Source organism: Pseudochaenichthys georgianus, chromosome 11 (genome assembly GCF_902827115.2).
Source record: "Pseudochaenichthys georgianus chromosome 11, fPseGeo1.2, whole genome shotgun sequence".
Classification (NCBI taxonomy): domain Eukaryota; kingdom Metazoa; phylum Chordata; class Actinopteri; order Perciformes; family Channichthyidae; genus Pseudochaenichthys; species Pseudochaenichthys georgianus.
In genome coordinates, this window is record NC_047513.1 from 4239847 (window position 1) to 4261395 (window position 21549).

Sequence of the window (21549 nt, forward strand, 5' to 3'; positions counted from 1 at the left end):
TGTTCCATTACTAGGAAATTAGACTACACTCAGAAACGTGGTTCAAAATACCAGAGATAATCTATAACAATTCACTAAAAAGTCATTTTAAGAGATCTCAACCAACAGAGTACAAAATAGAAATTTTGCAAATGTTATTTTACCAGATTGCTAAACTCTGATACCTTAAATCCACTATTTTAATTAACTTTCAACTCATATTGTCTTCTATTTTATTTTTTATGTGATTTTAGTTCAGGTGTGTCACTTACGGTCGTCGTTATGGCAACAACAATGTCTATTTTCACACCATTTCGCGCACTGAACACACATAAGTTAAAAGAAACGTTGGCAGAATTTGACATAACTGATCCAAACACTAAATAGAATGTATGTGTGTTCTGTTTTCTGTTTCTCACCACTTTAATTTCTTTCTGTTCAGGAATTGAAGATAAAGGAAAAACGTTTCGACTGTCAATCAATCCTACTTTATGGAGCCACAGCAGGCGGTCTCGAACTGATTTTTACCGCGTGGCCCCCCACAGTGCTCTCCGATCGGCAGGATGGCGAGCAGGAGGAAATCCACCACCCCCTGCATGGTGCCCCCTCGAGAAGCCGTTGACTCAGACCAGGACATGGAGGATGTCCCAGAAGCAGCTGGCGCAGAGTACAGTAACAGGCATTCCCCCCCCTCTCCTCGGTAGACCCCCGCTCTGCAGGAGGAGTGGGCAGAGGACGCAGCCTCGTGACCACTACCAGGACCTGAACATGCGGAAGGGGGCTACGAGTGCAAATATTGCAGCTTCCAGACGTCGGAGCTCAACCTGTTCACCATGCACGTGGACACGGAGCAATCCCGATGTCATCATCAACACCTCGTACGTCTGCATGGAGTGTGACTACCACACCAAGAGGTAGAATACTAAAAAGGCATTGGATTGGATTTAAGATACTTAATGGGTCACTTTAAAGGCGTGGAAGTATTCAAACAGATGTACACAAAGACAATTCATTTACATTCCAATATGTGAATGCCTGATGGCAGCAGCAGCAGCTTTAAGAGGCCTTTTCTGGGTTTTGCCTTTCCTATAGTGTCCACAGTGACATCACTATGTACAACTCGTGCTTCTATTGGCTGGTGCTCAAACACATTGTACATGATGAGACTAATATGTTCTTAAAGTAGTAATTCCTTGTCTTTTTGATAAAAAAAAGATAAAATTGATGAAAACACTTGACTGAGTTGAGTTTACATCGTCTTTATCACAAGGACATTCGTCATTTCAGTCATTCTCCATCTCTCATTAAACTGAGTTTCCAAGGGTCTAGGTAATTTCTACACTTGATGATTATAATTTCTTTAATTGTATACACTTTATTTTCTCTTTGGTCTCAAAAGTAATGAAAATTCAAAAATTGTTAACAGAATAATATCAACTGCATGTTGAATGTTCATTGGACCACTTTATTGTGACCCGTTTCTATAAGTCTTGCAGACATGTGATCACTTGTACTCCTGTGTCTCTTCACGAGGTACTGACCCACATCTCTCCCCTCCAGTTACGACACCACCTGCTGGCCCACAACGCTCGCCTCCACCCGGGCGAGGAAAACTTCACCAGGACGATGGTGGAAGCGAAACAACGAGACAGTGATCCAGCAGACGGTCAACGACCTCACCTTCGACGGCAGCTTCGTGAAGGTGGAGGATGGCGAGGCGGAGGAGACTTCCCGCAGCAGCATCGCCCTCAGCAAGACCCCCCATCATGAGGATCAGGAGCCGGCCGGAGCCCAAGAAGTTCAGCGCCGCGCACAAAGTGGCCTACGAGGACGTCATCAAGGTGGAGAGCGACGACGAGGACGACGAGAACAAGGAGCCCCCCACGCTGTCCCCCCGCCCCCATGACCATCGCCCCGCGCTTCTTCCCCATCTCTGCGCGGTGCAGGTCCACACCATCCCACAAAACATCTTGGTCAACAGCTCCAACGTGCTGCAGATCAAAGGGGGCTCGGGGGGCGTGCTTCCCCCCGGCACGCTTGGCCCAGGTTCTGTCGGCCCTGCAGAACCAGCAGAACTGCAGCCAGACCCCAGACCCAGACCCAGCTGCTCATCCCCATCAGCAGCATCCCCACCTACAACTCCGCACATGGACAACAACGTCCTGCTGGTCAGCGCCTACAACAGGTGACGCTTTAGAAGTCATGACAGTGTCTCATTCACAATTGTCAGCATTGTATGTAAAAAAAAAAAAGTCATGATATAATATGCCGTATAGAAGTCCTTGTATTTCTAAGTAATGTTATTAAAGCAGAATTCCTCTATTCGTCCCACAAGGGGGGGAAACTACGTTGTTACAGCAAAGTATATATGGAGACCAAGAAAATGGAACACTATTATATAAAAAGGCATGCACATGTATTTTTAAAGTAAAAAACGATTACAAGACCATTAAAGTATTTCGTAATAATAAGAGAAAGGGTATCTTGTCTCGTAAACTTTAATGGTAAATCATAAAAAAGTCAGAAGAATGTATTATTTATAGAATACTAATAGTATGATAAATACTAATAATTAATCAAAAGTCATAGTATCTCTTAGAAAATGTCTCCTATTATAGTTTAAATAAAAATGCCTCCATATTAAATAATATGTCTTTAAATAAAGTATACAGTATAATATTTCATAAAGACTTTATTTAAAAGAAGTTTCAATACAAATAAATAAAGTATAGACAGTCATGAAAAAGTAAAAAAAATGTAATGGTTAATCATAAAAAAGTCTGAATATTGTTTGTTGTAAATTTCATTTAATTTCAAACCTTTATTTATACAAATAAAATCCCATTGAGATCATTGATCTCTTTTTCAACGGAGACCTGCTCAAGTAGTTTCCACATGAAACATAAAAACATAAATAGAACAACAAAAAGGACATCATACAGCATCATTTACAAAGTTATCCACATAAACAGGTACCAATAGCTTCCGATTGAGTAGCATCCAACCGAGCTTTAAAAAACATTAGTGGCACCAGATTGTTCAGTTTCCATTTAATTTGCAGACTATTCCAAGACAGAGGAGCTGCCATCTAAAAGCTGTCTTCCCTAAGACAGTCCTAGCAGTTTGGCACATTAATAAAACCACAGCATTCGATCTCATGCAGTAGAGCCACTTACAATTCTCCGAGAGATCAGGGGAGCAGATATAAGATGGAAGTTTCCCTAACATGTGCTTTATATATAAAATGGTACCAGTGACTGAGCCTCCGTACAGTTAGTGAAAGCAAAACCAGCCCTTGCATACAGGGTACAGTGATGGGTTAATGGCTTTAACAGTTTGTCACAAATCTCAGTGCAATGTGATACGCAGCATCCAACTTGACCAGGCAATTGGCAGGTGCATTCATATAGACCAGATCCCCATAGTCCAGCACAGGTCAAAAGGTCACAGTGACTAGCCTTTTCCTGGCCTCAAGCGAGAAACAGGACGTGTTCCTGTAGAAGAAACCTAGCCTAACCCTCAGTATTTTAAGCAGGTTATTGACATGAAGTTAAAAGTGAGACAATCATCAAGCCAGATACCAAGGTATTTGTAACAGGCAACAACTTCAAGTTTTGTTCCTTGCGTAGTTACAATATTCTAAAACAGGCTCTGGTGTCTTTTTTTGCTTTAGGAAAAGAGCATTACCTTGGTTTTATCCACATTTAAAAGAAGCTTTAATTCAGAGAGCTGAGTCTGAATAGTGTTAAAAACAGCCTGTAATTTAACACCAGCCTCTTTAATGGAGGGACCTGCACAATACAATCACAGTATCATCCGCATAAAAATGTAAAGTAGCTTCATCCACATTTTCCCCTAAACTGTTAATATATATATGGAGAATAAAAGTGGTCCTAAAACAGAACCTTGTGGTACACCATTAGAAATGTTTAACCACTCAGAAGACAGTCCATCAAAATGAACACATTGGGACCTTTCAGAGAGGTAGTTCACAAACCACCCCACTGCCAAGGCTGGATATGCCTATACTGGATAGCCTCTGCTTTAAGATGCGATGATCAACGGTGTCAAACGCTTTGGAAAGGTCAATAAACAGAGCTGCACAACTCTGCTTATTATCTAATAATACTAGTAATGTAATTTACCACTTTCAGTGTGGCAGTGATGGTGCTGTGTTTCTTTTCTGAATCCTGACTGATGTTTAGACAGGATATCATTTATAGATAAAAACTCCTTTACCTGTTCACTCACAAGTCGTTCGAGCACCTAGCCAGAACTGACAATTTAGAGATTGGCCTATAGTTATTTAAAATAGTTGCCTCCCCTCCTTTCAGTAAAGGCAAGACATAAGCAGACTTCCATACTTTTGGAATTGCATTTGTGCTGAGGGAGAGGTTAAAAAGAGAAGTAAGAGGTGGAGCAATAAAATCTGCAGCTATCTTTAAAAAGAAAGGTTCTACATTGTCCGGGCCAGCCGGTTTCCTAGGATCTAACTTGGATAATGCTTCATGAACAATACCAATAGTTAAAGGAGTAAAACTGAAAGGGTTTTCCAGACCACATTGTTCAGAGTCAAGGATTGGAGCGTTCACAGAAGCAGAAGTACAGTCAGTGACAGAATCAAACATAGAGCCACAAGACACAAAATGCTTATTAAAGCAATTTAGCATAGTAGCCCTGTCTGATATAGTGCCAGATGCTGTGGTGAGGCACGGAGGTAGCTCATTTGGGATATCACCAGTGGAAATCGATTTTATGGCTTTCCAAAATTTCCTAGGATTATTCAGGTTTTCTGTGGTAACCGACAAATAGTACTTTGATTTAGCACTTTTTATTTGAGATGTGAAGCTATTTCTTAGCTGCCTAAAACGTAGCCATTCTACCTCTGAGCCTGATTTCCTAGCCTTAGCCCAAGCATTATTTCTCTCATGAAGGAGACTGGACAGCTCAGCAGAAAACCAGGGATTGTTTCGTCCCTTCACTCTAAATTTACGCAGAGGTGCATGTCTATCTATAATTTTCATAAAACCAAGATAAAAATAAGACCATGCAGTTTCTACATCAGCACACAGATTGATTTTACCCCAATCAAAATCAAACAGATCAAATGTAAAAAACCCTGCTCCACAAAGTGTTCTATTTCGTCCCTACTGACCGCCAGAGGCGGTGCTTTAGCACTGGATATGTCCATCGCGCGCATGCGCAGCTCGAGTACCAATAACAACAAAGTCACCTGTGACCCACGTGACACCGGCTATATCAGCCGGTATTGTCAGAGGATCTGTTCCTTCTGCAAACAGCTGGCCGCGTGAAGCTTCGCGACTGACAGTCGGAGCTACGGGTCGTTAGACGCGTCCTCCAGGAGCTGTGGCCGGCTGTGCAGAGCCGCGACAGACAGGTTTGTGTCAGCTTGTTGCTAGTGATGGCTGTGTTTCCACACCCGCTCCCAGCCAAGTTGTCCTGATTACCGTCTTATTGTTTGTGGCTTAGACTTTCTGGTGACGACAGTGTTCCGCTTCCTCTCCCATAAAGTTGCCCTTATGCTCTTTTGAAAGTTCTGGTTGTGGCGTTGTGCCCGAGCTATCATTAGCATTTGAGTCCCAGCTTTGGCTGCGTCCCTCATTCGATTTAGTATGGAAAGCCAAGAGTGTCATACTTTAAACCCGTTTTTCGTTTAGATGCAGAAAGTAAGGTAAGTACTTTCTATTTTCTAGAAGCTATTATCTGGTCTTAACATTTGTGTTCTGACTTGGTCGCTTGTTTGTTAGCAGCAGCCGCTTGGCTAACACCTTGCTGTTGAGCTTAACTATTAACTCAGGGCAGTGCTCCCGCTCCCTGTAGCATAGGGTTTGATTGCAGTAGCGCTAGTTCGTTGTATTACTGCTCCTAGTACTAGGCTCCTAGCACTAGGATGATCTGCAGAGAACATCTTCACGGCGGGTGCTGTGTGCTCGGCATGTGCGGTTACTACTGTAACCAGACACGGTTCTATGTGGGCTGTTCTCTTTCTTAGAAGCTAATTATCTGGTCTTAACATTGTATTCTGACTTGGTTGCTTGATTGTTAGCAGCAGCCGCTTGGCTAACACCTTGCATGTACGGTTAAGCTTCATTATTTAACTCAGCCGGTGAGGGCAGTGCTCTCGCTGCTGCTCCCGGTAAACGCATGGTATGGTTGCAGTAGCGCTATATCGTGGTATTTACTGCTCCTAGTACTAGACTCCTAGCACTAGGACGATATGCAGAGAACAATCTTCACTGTGTGTGCGTGTGCTCTGCATGTATGGCCATTAAGGAGGATTTCATCCTCCCAATATTATATTGTCTAGTGGGCAGCCGTTGGCTGACACTTTTAGGCACCGGCCACAGTTACTATTGTAACTAAGGTTCTAAGCCGTAAGTACTGGCCATAATTACTACTGTAACTACGGTTCCAAGCTGTGTAAGTACTGGCCATAGTTAATACTGTAACTACGGGGTTAAGCCGTAAGTACTGGCCATAGTTACTACTGTAACTACGGTTCTAAGCCGTGCACGTACTGGCCATAGGCAATACCGTAACTACGGCTCTATGCCGTGTAATGGCCATAGTTACTACTGTAACTACGGTTCTAAACCATGTAAGTACTGGCCATAGTTACTACTGTAACTACGGTTCCAAGCCGTGCAAGTACTGGCCAGAGTTACTACTGTAACTACGGCTCTATGCTGTGTAAGTATCCAAGCCGTGCAAGTACTGGCCAGAGTTACGACTGTAACGACGGTGCTAAGCCGTGTAAGTACTGGCCATAGTTACTACTGTAACTACGGTTAGATGCCGTGTGAGCCCTGGCCATGGTTACTGCGTAACTACGGCTCTGTGCTATTCTATTCTTAGAAGCTAGTTATCTGGTCTAAACATGTGTGTTATTTGACTTGATCTCGCTTGATCGTTAGCAGCAGCCGCTCGGCTAACGTCTTGCGTATACTGTTAGCTTCTTTATTTTACCCAGCTAGGTGAAGGCAGTGCTCTCGCTCCCGCTCCCTCTACCGGTAATGCGGATGTAGCTACATCCCTTTTTCTGTTCGGCGAGTAGTAGCACCGCTCTACTCTTCCCGTTCAGCAGGTAGCCGGTGAAGGCTATGTTCCCGCTCCCGGTTACACTGCATCTGGCGTTCGACTCTAACTTAACCATGTGAAGGCAGTTCTCGCCCCCACTCCTGGTAGACGCCAAACTGCCTTGTTTTTCTGTTAAGCAGGTAGCTGGTGAAGGCTGTGTTCCCGCACCCGCTCCCGGGTTACACTGCATCTGGCATTCGTCTCTAACTCGACCAGTGAAGGCAGTGTTCTCGCCCCCCGCTCCTGGTGGACGCGGGAACTGCCTTGTTTTTCTCGTTAAGCAGGTAGCCGGTGAAGGCTGTGTTCCCGCACCCGCTCCCGGTTACACTGCATCTGGCATTCGTCTCTAACTCAACCAGTGAAGGGCAGTTCTCGCCCCCGCTCCTGGTAGACGCCAAACTGCCTTGTTTTTCTGTTAAGCAGGTAGCTGGTGAAGGCTGTGTTCCCGCAACCCGCTCCCGGTTACACTGCATCTGGCATTCGTCTCTAACTCAACCAGTGAAGGCAGTTCTTGCCCCCGCTCCTGGTAGACGCCAAACTGCCTTGTTTTTCTGTTAAGCAGGTAGCTGGTGAAGGCTTGTGTTCCCCGCACCCGCTCCCGGTTACGCTGCATCTGGCATTCGTCTCTAACTCGACCAGTGAAGGCAGTGTTCTCGCCCCCGCTCCTGGTAGACACTAAACTGCCTTGTTTATTCTGTTAAGCAGGTAGCTTGGTGAAGGCTGCGTTCACCGCACCCGCTCCCGGTTACGCTGCATCTGGCATTCGTCTTAATTTAACCAGTGAAGGCAGTGTTCTCGCCCCCGCTCCTGGTAGACGCTAAACTGCCTGGTTCCGTTAAGCAGGTAGCTGGTGAAGGCTGTGTTCCCGCACCCGCTCCCGGCTACGCTGCATCTGGCACTCGCCCTCTAGCTCAGCCAGTGAAGGCAGTGTTTTCGCCCCCGCTCTTGGTAAACTGCCTTATTTACTAATCCAGCTAGGTGAAGGCAGTGATCTCGCTCCCGCTCCCTCTGCCGTAACGTGGGTGTAATTACATCCCTCTTTCTGTTCGGCGAGTAGCAGCAACGCTCTACTCTTTCCATTAAGCAGGTAGCTGGTGAAGGCTGTGTTCCCGCACCGCTCCTGGCTACGCTGCATCTGGCTACCTACAGAATGGTTCATTCATGTAGCGCCTGTAGGGTTTCTCTTGAGCCCGAGGACGGCCACGACCGCTGCCCCTCCTGCCTCGGCCGCTTCTGGCGGTTCAGTGGGGACGAAATTCGAGCATCTGAGAGAGGTTCTCACGGTTAAACGCCTGCATGAGCTGTAGCTGCATGCCTCGGGTGCTCAGAGTGGCTCGAATCACTGAGGTGGAACGTCTGGCAGCAGCCAACAGACACCTCTCCTTGTCACGTACTCCTCCAGATCAATTCGGCCGTTCCCGGCGACTTGATGGGAGCGATGGCTTTGTGTGCTCCCCCCAATAGAAGGACTATAAATAGGCTGTCCTCTAAAGTGGATTGGCTAGCTGCCGATAGGGGCATGATGAAGTCGCCTCTTGGCCCTTCAGCCTGGCCCGGTGTGTAGGGGCTGCTAACCCCCCCCCCCTTTCGGTGGGCGCCCCTCCTTCGGTTGGCGCCCCTCCTTCGGCTGACGCACCTCCTCCGGTTGACGGAGAGTTCCTCCGGTTGACGGAGAGTCCTCCGTCGCGTACCAGTCGAGCCAGGGGAGCTGTTTAGATCAGCTGCCCTCGGAGGCACTGGAGTGTGCCGCCCAAGCTAGGCAGACCAGGCAGCAGCACTCGGGTCCTCGCAGACCTGTGCCCACTCCCAGCAGGCCCAGGGGCCACTCTAGCAGCCGCACTCAGCCGCTGGATTACAGGGGTGGTCTGCAGAGGTCTTAGCGGCCCACTCAACCGCCTCCCAATGACTTTCGTGCCCCATGTCGCCCGCCTTCCAGGCGGCCTCGGGCCCCAGAGCCTGACCGGAACCCCCCAAGAGGCTCCAGGGTCCGGGGGGCTGGGCTCTGAAATCCCGAGGGTGGTCGGCGGCTGCTTTCCCAGCAGCAGCTCAGTTTCTGGGCAGTCTGTACCTCCGTCCCTTGGGTGGTTTTTCACCTAACCCAGGGTACGGACCGCAGCTCCCGGCCCCTAGCCTTCGGCTGGGTCTAATTGACAGTCGTCAGCGATCCGGCAGGGGCCCTACCTCTGGGCCAAGAGTTGTCCGTCCTTTTGTCCAAGGACGCAATCAACCCAGTAAGACCCTCTGCTTAGCCAGGGGGTTTCTACTCGGCATACTTTCTCGTGAGCAAGAAAGTCGGCGGATTTCGCCCGATCTTGGACCTCAGAGGAATCAACAGATTCCTGAAGGTGCTGCCATTCTATATGCTGACTACTGCATACGCACAGGTGGAGTGGTTCCCAACCGAGGGATGCCTACTTCCACGTGGGCCGGGCAAGAGGGTGCCTTATATTCAGTTCCTCCGGCCCTTGGGCAGACTGGCAGCTGCCTCGGCCGCGGGCCCTTAGGCCCGCTGTCGTTGGGCCCCATGCAGATGTGGCTGAACAGCCTTCACTTGGGACGCCAAGTGGCACAGGGCACAGTGAAGTCAGGGTGTCGCACAGCATTGCTCCACTCTCCGTCACGCTGGAGGGGCAAGGGCCTATCTCTGGTAGGCGTGCCCATGGGCGCCATCCCATCCCGCCAGGAGACCATCACCATAGGTGCATGTCTCTCAGGGTGGGGTGCAGTGCGGCAGGGCAGGACCGTTCAGGGTCAGTGGTCTGCCCAGCAGAGTGCGCGCCGGGGTCAACGTGCTGAGCTTCGGGCCGTGCAGCTTGCACTCACGCACTTTCTACCCCCAACTGGGGGGCAAGAATGTGCGTGTTCCTTGGGGACAGCATGTACGTTGTTGCTTAGACAACAGTCCCTTCTAGATAGTGGACGTTCTCACTCCACCCTGAATTTATGTGGGCTGCGATTCTGCCCGACATGTTCGGGTCGACGGCGCCACGGCGGGGTGCCACAGGTCGGTGTCCCTCTTTATGAGAGGGGCTTTACGGCAGCGTCCCCCTTGCACCCCGAGGGCTCCGGCTTGGACCTGCCCTTGCTGCCGGATGCCCTATCACCTCCTCCCTTCGAGCCCCTGGCCAGGTGGGGCTTAGGTGGCTGCCCACAAAGGCAGCATTTCTGCTTGCCATAGCCTCAGGAAGCGAGTCGGGGAGTTGCATGTCCTCTCCATAAACAATACATGCCCGAGGTGGGACTTCTCATTGCGTTGCCCTTTGGGCAAATTTGGCATTCCCGCCGGGGTCCTTCCACAAACTCACTTCAATCAAGCCTGCCCAGCTGGCAACGCTTTGACATTCAAGAGTACGGCACATCAAAGTTGCTGTGCCCGGGGGGTGCCCCAAAGGGCGTATAGTCAAGGCTACTGCCTGTATACGGCAGGAGGAGCCACTCTTGAGTTTGCCCTGGCGGCACTAAAGGAGGTGAGGGCCCTCTAACCAGTGGCTTCCCCACTGGGTTGTCGATACCATCTCACAGGGCTTACGGGGCCAGTGGCCGCCCCTGCCACCAGGCTGAGATGCCATCTACAAGGAGCATCTCAACATATTGGGCTGCCCTGAGAGGGGTGCCCCTGGAGACCATCTGCGCCGCGGCGTCGTGGGCGTCTCTCTGGCACATTCTCCAGTGTCATCAGGTCAATGTCGCCACTCCCCATTCTTTGGGCGTGGTCCTTTGCCGAGCTCCGCTGCTTCCAGTGGTGAGCAAGGGGCTTGGATTCTTCATGACATTGTTGGTATAGGTCATCCAGTTGCTAAAGCACCGCCTCTGGCGGTCAGTAGGGACGAAATAGAACGATAGTTACGGCTGTAACTACGGTTCTTGAGTCCCGGATGACCGCCAGAGTTCCCTGTCACTCAGAATTCTTGTGTGCTTGCGAGAAGATTCGGGGAACAGATCCTCTGACAATACCGGCTGATATGCCGGTGTCACGTGGGTCACAGGTGACTTTGTTGTTATTGGTACTCGAGCTGCGCATGCGCGCGATGGACATATCCGTGCTAAAGCACCGCCTCTGGCGGTCATCCGGGACTCATAGAGAACTGTAGTTACAGCCGTAACTATCGTTTCTTGTCTCTCTTTGTGATGATACGTGGTTTAACCTTTTGGACCTTAGTGTCCCTAATTGTGGCTACAACACAGTGGTCACTCACATCATTAGCAAATACTCCCACAGATGAGTATTTATGTGGAACATTTGTTAAAATTAGATCAATTAAGGAGGATTTATTTGGGGACTTAATATTTGGGCGAGTTGGACTGTCTATAATCTGGGTAAAATTCAAAGAGGTACACAGGTTTTTAAAATCCTCTGACACAGAAGTTAACCAGTCCCAATTAAAATCACCAAGCAGCACTATTTCCTTGTAGGAAAGTTGCGATAACAGTTTTGCCAATGATGATAAAGAGTCCTTGACAGCCGAAGGGGCCCTGTAGCAGCCCACCACCATGACCTGTTGACCCTTTGTTACCTCAATATTCACGGCTAAAAATTCTAGCTGTTTACTAACAGATTTGGAAATCATATTAGTTACACAAAACTTATTTTTCACATAAATGGCAACGCCACCACCTTTTTTAGGCCGGTCAGTACGATATACACTGTAACCATTTATGTAAATGTCAGAGGCCAAAATGGATTTATCTAGCCACGTTTCTGATAAGACAATGACATCAGCATCAGTCGAACTCGCCCAAATACGGACAAAATCTAATTTAGGTAACAGACTACGCACATTTAAATGAATTAAACCTAGCCCAGATCTAGATATAAGATCAGCAGGAGTAGCTATTTGACTAATACTGCTCGGTGGACCTGGATTTGGCTGTACATTTCCTGATAGTAACAACAATAAAAATACCAAGCACCTTTTCCTCTTAATCAACACACATACATTGTCAGCTGTTCTAGAGTCACCAGCAAACTTCGCGAAAGCGAGATTAGAGTTTAAAAAACAATTCTGAAGGACCATCGTGGCAGGCATGTGAGAAAGACAAACATTTTCCGAAATGAATGTCCGCGACAGTGCAACCAGCAATTGTTTGTGCAACACCTCCAAAACTGTACAGGGGATGTCCACTGCGGGCGGCAGAACATACCCGAATCCAGTAGATTTTTCAGGACGACTAGCGATCTTCTCCTTGTCCAGCACAGCCAAGAAAAGGCACAGCAGAAACACGACACCCGCCATTCTCCCAGTCCAGCACAACAGTATCCACGCTGTCCCGGAGCAAGGTGGAACCAGGCCTCAGCTACAGCAGCACAGCAGAGCAGAGCAGGTGGAACCAGGCCTCAGCTACAGCAGCACAGCAGAGCAGAGCAGGTGGAACCAGGCCTCAGCTACAGCAGCACAGCAGAGCAGGTGGAACCAGGCCTCAGCTACAGCAGCACAGCAGAAGCAGAGCAGGTGGAACCAGGCCTCAGCTACAGCAGCACAGCAGAGCAGAGCAGGTGGGAACCAGGCCTCAGCTACAGCAGCACAGCACAGCAGAGCAGAGCAGGTGGAACCAGGCCTCAGCTACAGCAGCACAGCAGAGCAGAGCAGGTGGAACCAGGCCCTCAGCTACATCAGCACAGCAGAGCAGGTGGACCAGGCCTCAGCTACAAGCAGCACAGCAGAGCAGAGCAGTTGGAACCAGGGCTTCAGCCACAGCAGCACAACAGAGCAGAGCAGGTGGAACCAGGCTCAGCCACAGCAGCACAGCAGAGCAGAGCAGGTGGAACCAGGCCTCAGCTACAGCAGCACAGCAGAGCAGGTGGAACCAGGCCTCAGCTTAAGGCTCTCTCTTTACTCTTATTAAATAAGTAATTGTATAGTATTTCTTTAAAAACGTCACAGTATATAATAGATAGGCGAAACATCATTCAAATGGTCTGTCTAACAAAATGATTTTATATTTCTAGACCCTAAATATCTGCAGCAAGAGTTTTATATGAATAAATAATAAAAACACCAAGACGAACGTAGAATTCAGCTTACGGTTGGTAACGTTCCGTAGTTTCCTTACCTTCTTCCACAGTTCAGTTTGTAGAAAACATATATAGCTCCAACAATACTGATCCCACTCTGATTTGTGTGGTAGGTTTCCATATCCCTCAGTGTCGGAGATCATGGGCTTGTCTTCACAGACCAAGTTCAGTGAGGAGCAGATCAAGGTGTGGTTCTCTGCTCAGAGGCTGAAGCACGGAGTCAGCTGGACGCCGGAGGAGGTGGGGGCCCGTCTTCATTCTGAATGCATTTTTTGAGATTGTAAATAAATGTACAGGCACTTATTTCAAAAATAAATTAATCCTGATTCGAATTTAGACTTATATTAGATTTTTCTAATTCTGTACAGGCCAGTCCAGCTCGTCTTCCTTCCCAGTAAAGACAAACAGTAACATCTCTCCCTCTTGGTCCCCATCTCTCCACAGGTGGAGGAGGCGAGGAGGAAGAAGTTTAACGGCACGGTGCAGAGCATTCCTCAGACCATCACCGTCATCCCGGCCAACCTGGCTGCAGCCACCAACGGCCTGCAGTCCATCTTCCAGACCTGCCAGATCGTGGGCCAGACGGGCCTCGTCCTCACTCAGGTGTCCGGTAACGGCAGCACCTTGCCGGTCACATCTCCCATCACCCTGACCGTCGCAGGCGCCCCCGGCAACCAACCCAAAGCAGCGGAACCCTCCATGTCGGAATCAAAGACTGAGATGGCGGCAGGCGGGGCGTACAGTTCAGACGCATCGACCGCCAAACCCAAGAAGTCCAAGGAGCAGCTGGCGGAGCTGAAGGCCAGCTACGGCCGGAGGCAGTTCGCCACGGAGGCAGAGATATCCCGACTCATGGCGGTCACCAAACTGTCCAAACGAGCCATAAAGAAGTGGTTCAGCGACACGCGCTACAACCAGAGGAACTCCAAGGATCACCAAGGCGTCCTGCCTACTGAAGCCCCGCCCACCACAGCGCCAGCGCCAGGAGGACGAACAGGAAGGAACAACAGCGGGAGCCAAAACGACAGCAACGCCAGCGACCACAACCCCACCATCGTCATCGACTCCAGCGACGACGCCGGCGACTGCTCGCCGACTTCAGCCACCGCCCTGTCGGGGTCCACCAGAGACCCGCGGGTCAAGTTCCGCCACGCCTTCCCCGATTTCACGCCACAGAAGTTTAAGGAAAGGACTCCGGAGCAGCTGCAAGTCCTGGAGGCCAGCTTCCAGAAATCAGACACGCCCTCGGACGAAGAGCTGAGCCGGCTGCGAGCAGAGACGAAGCTGACGCGGCGCGAGGTTGACGCCTGGTTCACGGAGAGACGAAAAATGCCTTCGAAAGAGGACGAGGAGGACAGCGAGAAAGCCGCTGCTCCTTCGTCCTCGGCTCATGAGCGGCAGACCACGCCCCCCGCCGCAAGGAAGACCATGAAGAAGACGCCAGAGCAGCTCCACATCCTGAAGAAGTCCTTCGTCCGCACACAGTGGCCCATCCCCGAGGAGTACGACCAGATGGCGGAGGACAGCGGCCTGCCCAGGACCTACATCGTCAACTGGTTCGGAGACACGCGCTACGCCTGCAAGAACAGCAACCTGAAGTGGTACTACCTCTACCAGAGCGGGAAGGTAAAGGGTCAGAATGATGGAGTGGATGCTTTCTGTGTACCAAGTTAACCTTTTTCATATTTTGGATACAAGTAAAGTAAAACTTCTTTTAGAAGCTGCACAAAAGGGGCTTTTTTCTCCCAAAATTGGTAATAACCTGCTTCTCATGGCAGAACCCGTGAAGATAGGAATTATTTCACATTTAGTTTTTTTCATAAGAAGCTCATAATCTGTAGTTTATGCACTTCACACAGTAAGAAAGGCTGATACATATTGAGCAAAGAGCGATCATATCATATTCTAAATGCCTGACTATACCAAACTTAAGGACATTATTAATGTTAAAACAAAACATTTCAAAAAGTAAATAATAAAATGTTTGTTCTGGTAAAAAGTAAAAGGTAAAAACTTTTAAAGCAAATTACAATTGTGCTGTCTACCTCTTAAACTGTAAAAAAAACAAAGGTCTAGACCAGGGGTGGGGAACCTTTTTCCTCTCAAGGGCCATTTAAAATGTTTCAACATCCTCCGAGGGCCGTACAAATGATTGACCTCTGCTTAACAAAACTAAGATCACAGCCCATTCATTTCGCCTTTCTTTCATGCTGTGCAAAGAAAAAGCAACCTCTTAATCCAGATATCTCACCATGACTCGCGCTTGCATGCACGTGCACGGTTGTAGCATGACCACCAAAACAGAAAGATATGGACACAAGATGTGTGCACATTTATTTAGTTTCCTATCCATGTGAACATGATTTAAGTGTGGGGGGGGGACCTAACCTCCTCTAGGGGGGTCCGGGGGCATGCTCCCCTGGGAAGAATTTTTTTTAAATATTGAAGTTGAAAGCATCAATCTGGTGCACTTTGAGGGCAACGTTAGGAGATCTATGGATACATCTCTCAACACCCAGAAGAAACAGAACTGTAAACAGATTTTCTTTTTCTTTATGGATATTTTACAAATCACTTCCCTTTCAAACTGTATTCTTGTTTATTAATAACAACTTTTTTTTACTGTCATATAGTATTTTATACCTGTTTACTTTATTCTCTTATTTTTGTATAACTATAATGATCATATAAAGATGTGCCTTTACCTCACTGGTTGGAGAAAAAGCTTCTTATATCCGTTAGCATAGCTAGCTAACCAGATGCTAATAACAACAAAGTTATTGACTGTTTGATCAGTATGACAGATGAACAGATCGCCACTGGGCTTTCAGCTGGTGTTAAATGTACTTGTAGAGTATAATGTACACTGTGTACACTCCTTTTCTGAAGTGCCGGAGCCGCGTTCTGCTCTCCGTCAGAACTGCACGCCTTTCAGGCGAGACATACCACCTGATGACACGTTAGGCTCGTGTTGTGTTCAAGGACCCTGACCTTGGCCAGGAAAAACAGGCACTCGCTTTGTTTAATTTTTTTGCGGTGTAGATTTCTTTAATTTTTTTCTTTTTTGTGTGTGTTTATAAATTAACTCGAGGGCCGTACCACATGGTCTCGCGGTGCGTATCCGGCCCGGAGGCCGGAGGTTCCCCACCCCTGGTCTAGAGTCTTCTTCTTTTTCCTGTTTATCTTTGTTTTTTCTTTAACCAAAGCAACGTTAAGGTGCTAAATCGCCCTACTGCCCTAAATGTTTTGTGTCTCAGTTTATTAGTTTCTCAGGTGTTTCTGATATTTTAAATAAAGCATTTTTGCTTGATTATTTTGGGCTATTATTTCATTTTTGGATTGTAACATAATTGTTATTATATAATAGTTCCCATAATCAGCATATTTATTGTGTATCCCTAGAGTTGCCCTAGTAATATTTGTACTTCTTTAGAGCTCTTTGCCCTGCAGTTACAGTCCTGTGTAAATGAGATTATGTGATGTGTTCAGGTGGACGAGGCGCTGAACGGTGAGGCCAAGACCCAGAAGAAGTCCAGGAAGCGTTTCAGAGGTTGGTCCAGGAGGACACGGAGGCCGTACCCCTGCAAGCGCTCCCCACAAGAGGGCGCCACCACCATCAAGGTCTGTCTGCACAGTGAATCTTTTGTTCACGCTTTATTAAGTGTACAATAGAGCTGTCTATATGAATGGTTAAATGTTAAGAGTTTGTTGAATCTGTTTAATACAGGTGTGTGGAGAAAATATCAGAAACACCTGAGAAACTAATAAACTGAGACACAAAACATTTGGACACAGCCCGCTATCAGAATAAGAGCAGACCTCTGAAGGTCAAAATTGACCAATCACAATGGAGTATTCAAGCCGTGTAATAAAAGCAACCACGGTTAATATTGTATCGAAAGACAGAGATTATAACCAATCGTCTCATGTAGTTCCCAATGAATAACTTCTGTGGTGTTTCCTGCAGGTGAAGTCGGGGAAGTCCTTCCTGAAGGACTACTACCTGAAACACAGAGCCCTGAGCGAGAAGGACCTGGACGACCTGGTGACCAAGTCCAGCATGAGCTACGAGCAGGTGAGGGACTGGTTCTCCTCCACCACCAGGAGGGGGGAGGAGGGCAAGGAGCTGTTCAGTGACGAGGAGGCAGAGAGGGAGGAGGAGGAGGAGGAGGAGGATGAGGAGGAGGAAGGGGAAGAGGAGGAGGAAGACGAGGAGGAGGAGGAGGAGGAGGAGGAGGAGGAGGAGGAGGAGGAGGAGGAGGAGGCGGCAGCAGAGCATGCAGACAGCGAAGAAGAGATGGAGGTGAAGGAGCAAGGAGAGGAGGAGACTGATGACGACTGCAACGAGGAGGTGAAGGAGGTGAAGGAGGAGGAAGTGGAGGAAGCAGTGGATGAGAAATCTGAAGGGGTCAGCCAATCACAGCCTCAGGCAGAAGAGCAGACGGGAGCAGAGAGGTGCGTTTGATTTCTCTCACACATACACTGGTGATGAGTTACCCTCACGCCCTTATGCTTTTGTTTTATTCAGACTCTGACTGTAAACATGTAACAATAATCAGAACACAATTAGTTAAAGGAAAAGTATTTCTATACAACTGACTATAATATCTCTGGGGTTTGACCTCTTTGACATAATGACCTTTATGGAATGCTGTTTGACTTTTTTCAAGATATAGTTTGACTTTTTCTTTTATTCTACATTATGACTTTTAAAACTTCAAAATAAAAAATAATAATACACCAGCTGCGTATTATGACTAATAATGCGTAAATAAAACCAAGATCTTTTTTCACTCAAATAAAATGACAAGCAAGCAAACATGTGTTCACCTCTATGATGAGAGTATTAAACACTTGAACATTTACATCTTGAGGAAAATAAAAATAGTTTGATTAATTTGCAATAAAACAAGGGCCATCATGCGATTTATTGCGATTTCATATTTTAACAATGACAGCCCGACTTGAACATACTACTTTTTCATTACATACTTTACTGTGTATTGTCTACAACTTATTATACTGTGACTATTCCACGGCATAGTATCATTTATATTCATTTACACTTGACTTTGCTCAGCATCGACAATATGTGGCCTATACTAAACGGGTCATGATATTTAAAGACAAATGTATATTAATAATCCTAATATATCATAGACATGCAACGATAAGTCGACTAATCGCCTGAATTGACGACTATTTGTCGACTAGAAAACTCTTCAGTCCAGGGCAGCCCTAAATCTTATTACCTGAGACGAGAATACACACATTTCTTTAGGCATTTCACATTTGAAAATGAAATAATATTTGACATTATTTCTGTGTTTCTTCTTTTAATCTGCAGAATCAGTGCTGCTTCCTCACACTGTGGAGTGGACATGGAGGGAGAAGGTGTCAGTGTTTCTCAGCTGGTGGCTCGGGACCTAAACATGGCCGCAGGAGGCTCACAGGAGGACTAACTGATCTAGAGTCTGTGCCTTGGATTGGAGCTTTGGGTTCTGCAGCAGCTGAGAAACACTGAGAGGACGCTGATCTACAGACAGGAAGGGTTTGAGGGGCTGAGGGGACCAACAGCAGAGTAAGTCCCCTGCTCCTGTACAAATATCAAGGCTTTTATTTTTGCCCTTTGTCCTTTTTCTTACAAAAGAAGGAATCAATGTTTTTAAAGTGAGACCTTGCATGGTTTTTTCATAATTATCAAAAAACGTTTCTCTGAATGATGGACCATTTTCTCAAGGCCCCAAAAACGTTTTACTGTTCTGATGAAAAGAGGTTTTTGAAACCATACTGTTTTTTTTATGTGAATAGACAAATTAGTGCCATTCTGTTTATCATTTCTTTTTCTGAATCAAAGGAAGTCAGTGCGAGTCTGCTTGTGAACTTTTTTGTATTTTTTTTTAAGTCTTAACGACATATACATATAATGGAAACTAAATCCATGATACTATTATTACGCTATCCTGAGTTCTTTTGAATACGGTGATGATTTCCATTGCAGCAGGTGTTTGGGTCCATTCAGTTTCAATTACGTCAAATCAGCTTCTGGATTAACCTCCAAACACGCAAAAGGCTCCAACACCTTCAAAAATCCACTTTAAAACTATTGTTTGGCAATCATTAGATTATATTTTTTATCAGATTTATTCTGCTCTACATAGTGGACTTAAGTTATTCCAAAATGCAACTATAAGGTAGGCTCATCAAGTTATTTACCTTCATAAATACACAAACAATTTAGATTTTTAACTCAATATCAATGTATCAAAATTAAAGAGTTTCAATGATTTTAAAATAATAATTTTATATTAGGATAAAAAATAAGAAATAAATCCTTTTATTTGAATAACCATCATGGTGTTTACTAAACTGCTTAGAATACGATATTCATCTTACACAAATAAAATAACAAAAAGGTCACTTTCAAAAATGTGAATAAATAAATAAAAACATGTTATGTTTTTGACTGTTGGTCCGTGTTCTTTAAAGACTAATGATTATGCTTGTTAAACCTTTCTGATGGACCTTCATTAATCGGAGAACAATAGGGGAGGTCAATCGTCATTTAAAATGTCTTTTTGTTGGTCCGACAGTCACACGGTTACAACGATGAATAATAAAGGAAACTACGAACCTTAGACTCTGTGGAAATTATTATGTATCACTAACTTCTGACATTAAAAATAATTATGACTCAAGGCAAATAAGTTCATTAAACATATACAGAACTAAAAGCAATCCGTACTTTTAACATCTCAGACTTATAATTAAATTAATTATATGAAATATGTAGATTTTTACTAACTGCTTTCTCTATACACATATCCTATCTGCCACCTTTTGACAAGTTCAAGGGTTTTCAGAGGCATTGTGGGAAATGTAGGAACAAAACAATAGCTAGTTAGAGATAGACCAAAATCATGACTACAAAATGAAATGAAAGAAATAAACAAAATGTTTTAAGGTGGATTTTTCTTTGAGCTCTACATTAAAGCTCTGAGAACACGATTCAAAAGAAAGATGGAGGAGGATGATACAGATTAAACTTCAGTCACTTTTTCGTCATTCTTTGGACACTTGCCAAATAAATTATTTTTCCAACAACAAGCTGATTTAGTGATCGACTCGAAGCGGAGATGAACCCATACACTGTTTGTGTCTCGTCCAAAAAGAAAAACAGAAAAAGGCACGTGTGCTCTTCTTCAGGAAACCGGCAACTTTACCTCAGTCAGTGAAGCTACTAACTCGGCAAGATTGTGACATTTACACTTCTCTTTTTCTATAGAATACTGTATGCATGAATATACGAGTACACGATAATAATTATGTCTCCTGAGATGGCGTTTCTGTCTTTCTTTGTCCGTGCCACTTAAGTTTAAATCACTTTAAAAAGAAAGTAAAAGAAGACATAGTTATTGTGTATTGCTCAAATACGGGTGAACAAGCAAAACAATATCCTTCAGGTTTTTCCACGAGAAATAATATTTTAGGGATGAGAAACCACAAGCACTTGGCTCGGTTCCCACGGGAACTTTTTAACTTTTCATACGTGGGGTAAAAAAAAAAGAAATGCTATTATAATATTTGTCTTTTCTCTGCTCTCCATGTTAGGACTGTTAGGATATGCAATGAGAAAACCATCAGCAGAGGTTTCTGGGTTTTATTGATCCTTTTCCAGCTCTGTACGTTACGCCTTTCTGCCATTTTACATCGCTTTAATAGCCAACTTTTTAGAAGTTAATTTATTTATTATATCTGGACTTTCATGGATATCTTCTTTTGTCTGCAAGCGAAAAATAAAAAGTGAAAAACAAGTTTGATTCAGATGCTGGTTTTTGATTTGTATTGAGACTCACTATAATCTCTGATGAAGTGCAGTTTTGAGTTTTAACCTTACCATTTTTTCTACTTGCTCATTTCCATGTTTTGATGCTTTTTTGCAACGTTATCCAACGATTTTGGGGGTTTTATGTCTATTTTTCACTCTTTTCTGACATTTTATGCACAAAACATTCAATCAAAGAAATAATATCTTAAATGGCGTCTTATTGCTTTGTCGGACCTAAAGAGCATAAAAATGAAAGATATTAAAACGAGACACATTTTAAACAATGATAACAACCATCACATTTGTTGTTGCCGATTCATTTTATGTAAATATACAAATCATTTCATTTTTAAACTAATCATCGTTAGTAAATGCTCATTTAAAGAAACAAATGCTGCATTGCACCTGCTGAATATTTCACGTAAAGCATATTTGTCCTGTTATAAAACACCTGCATGTCTTGTTCACAGGATGTTCTGACAGAGAAATGTCCACCTTCCTCTTCATATCTTTCCACAGAAACCTGAAGAATATTCAAAATGTAACCCTGTGAGATTCCACTCCTGCCGTTTGTTCCAGCAGCTTCATTCCTCTGGAGCTTCCCACAGCGAGTCTGTTTTAATCCTCTACA

The 21549-nt window shown here is 45.7% G+C and overlaps 1 pseudogene; it reads left to right on the plus strand.

Annotated features, from left to right (window-relative positions):
* Positions 1 to 424: 424 nt before the first annotated feature.
* LOC117455088 (zinc fingers and homeoboxes protein 1-like) lies at positions 425 to 20904 on the plus strand (annotated as a pseudogene).
* The last annotated feature ends 645 nt before the right edge of the window (positions 20905 to 21549 follow it).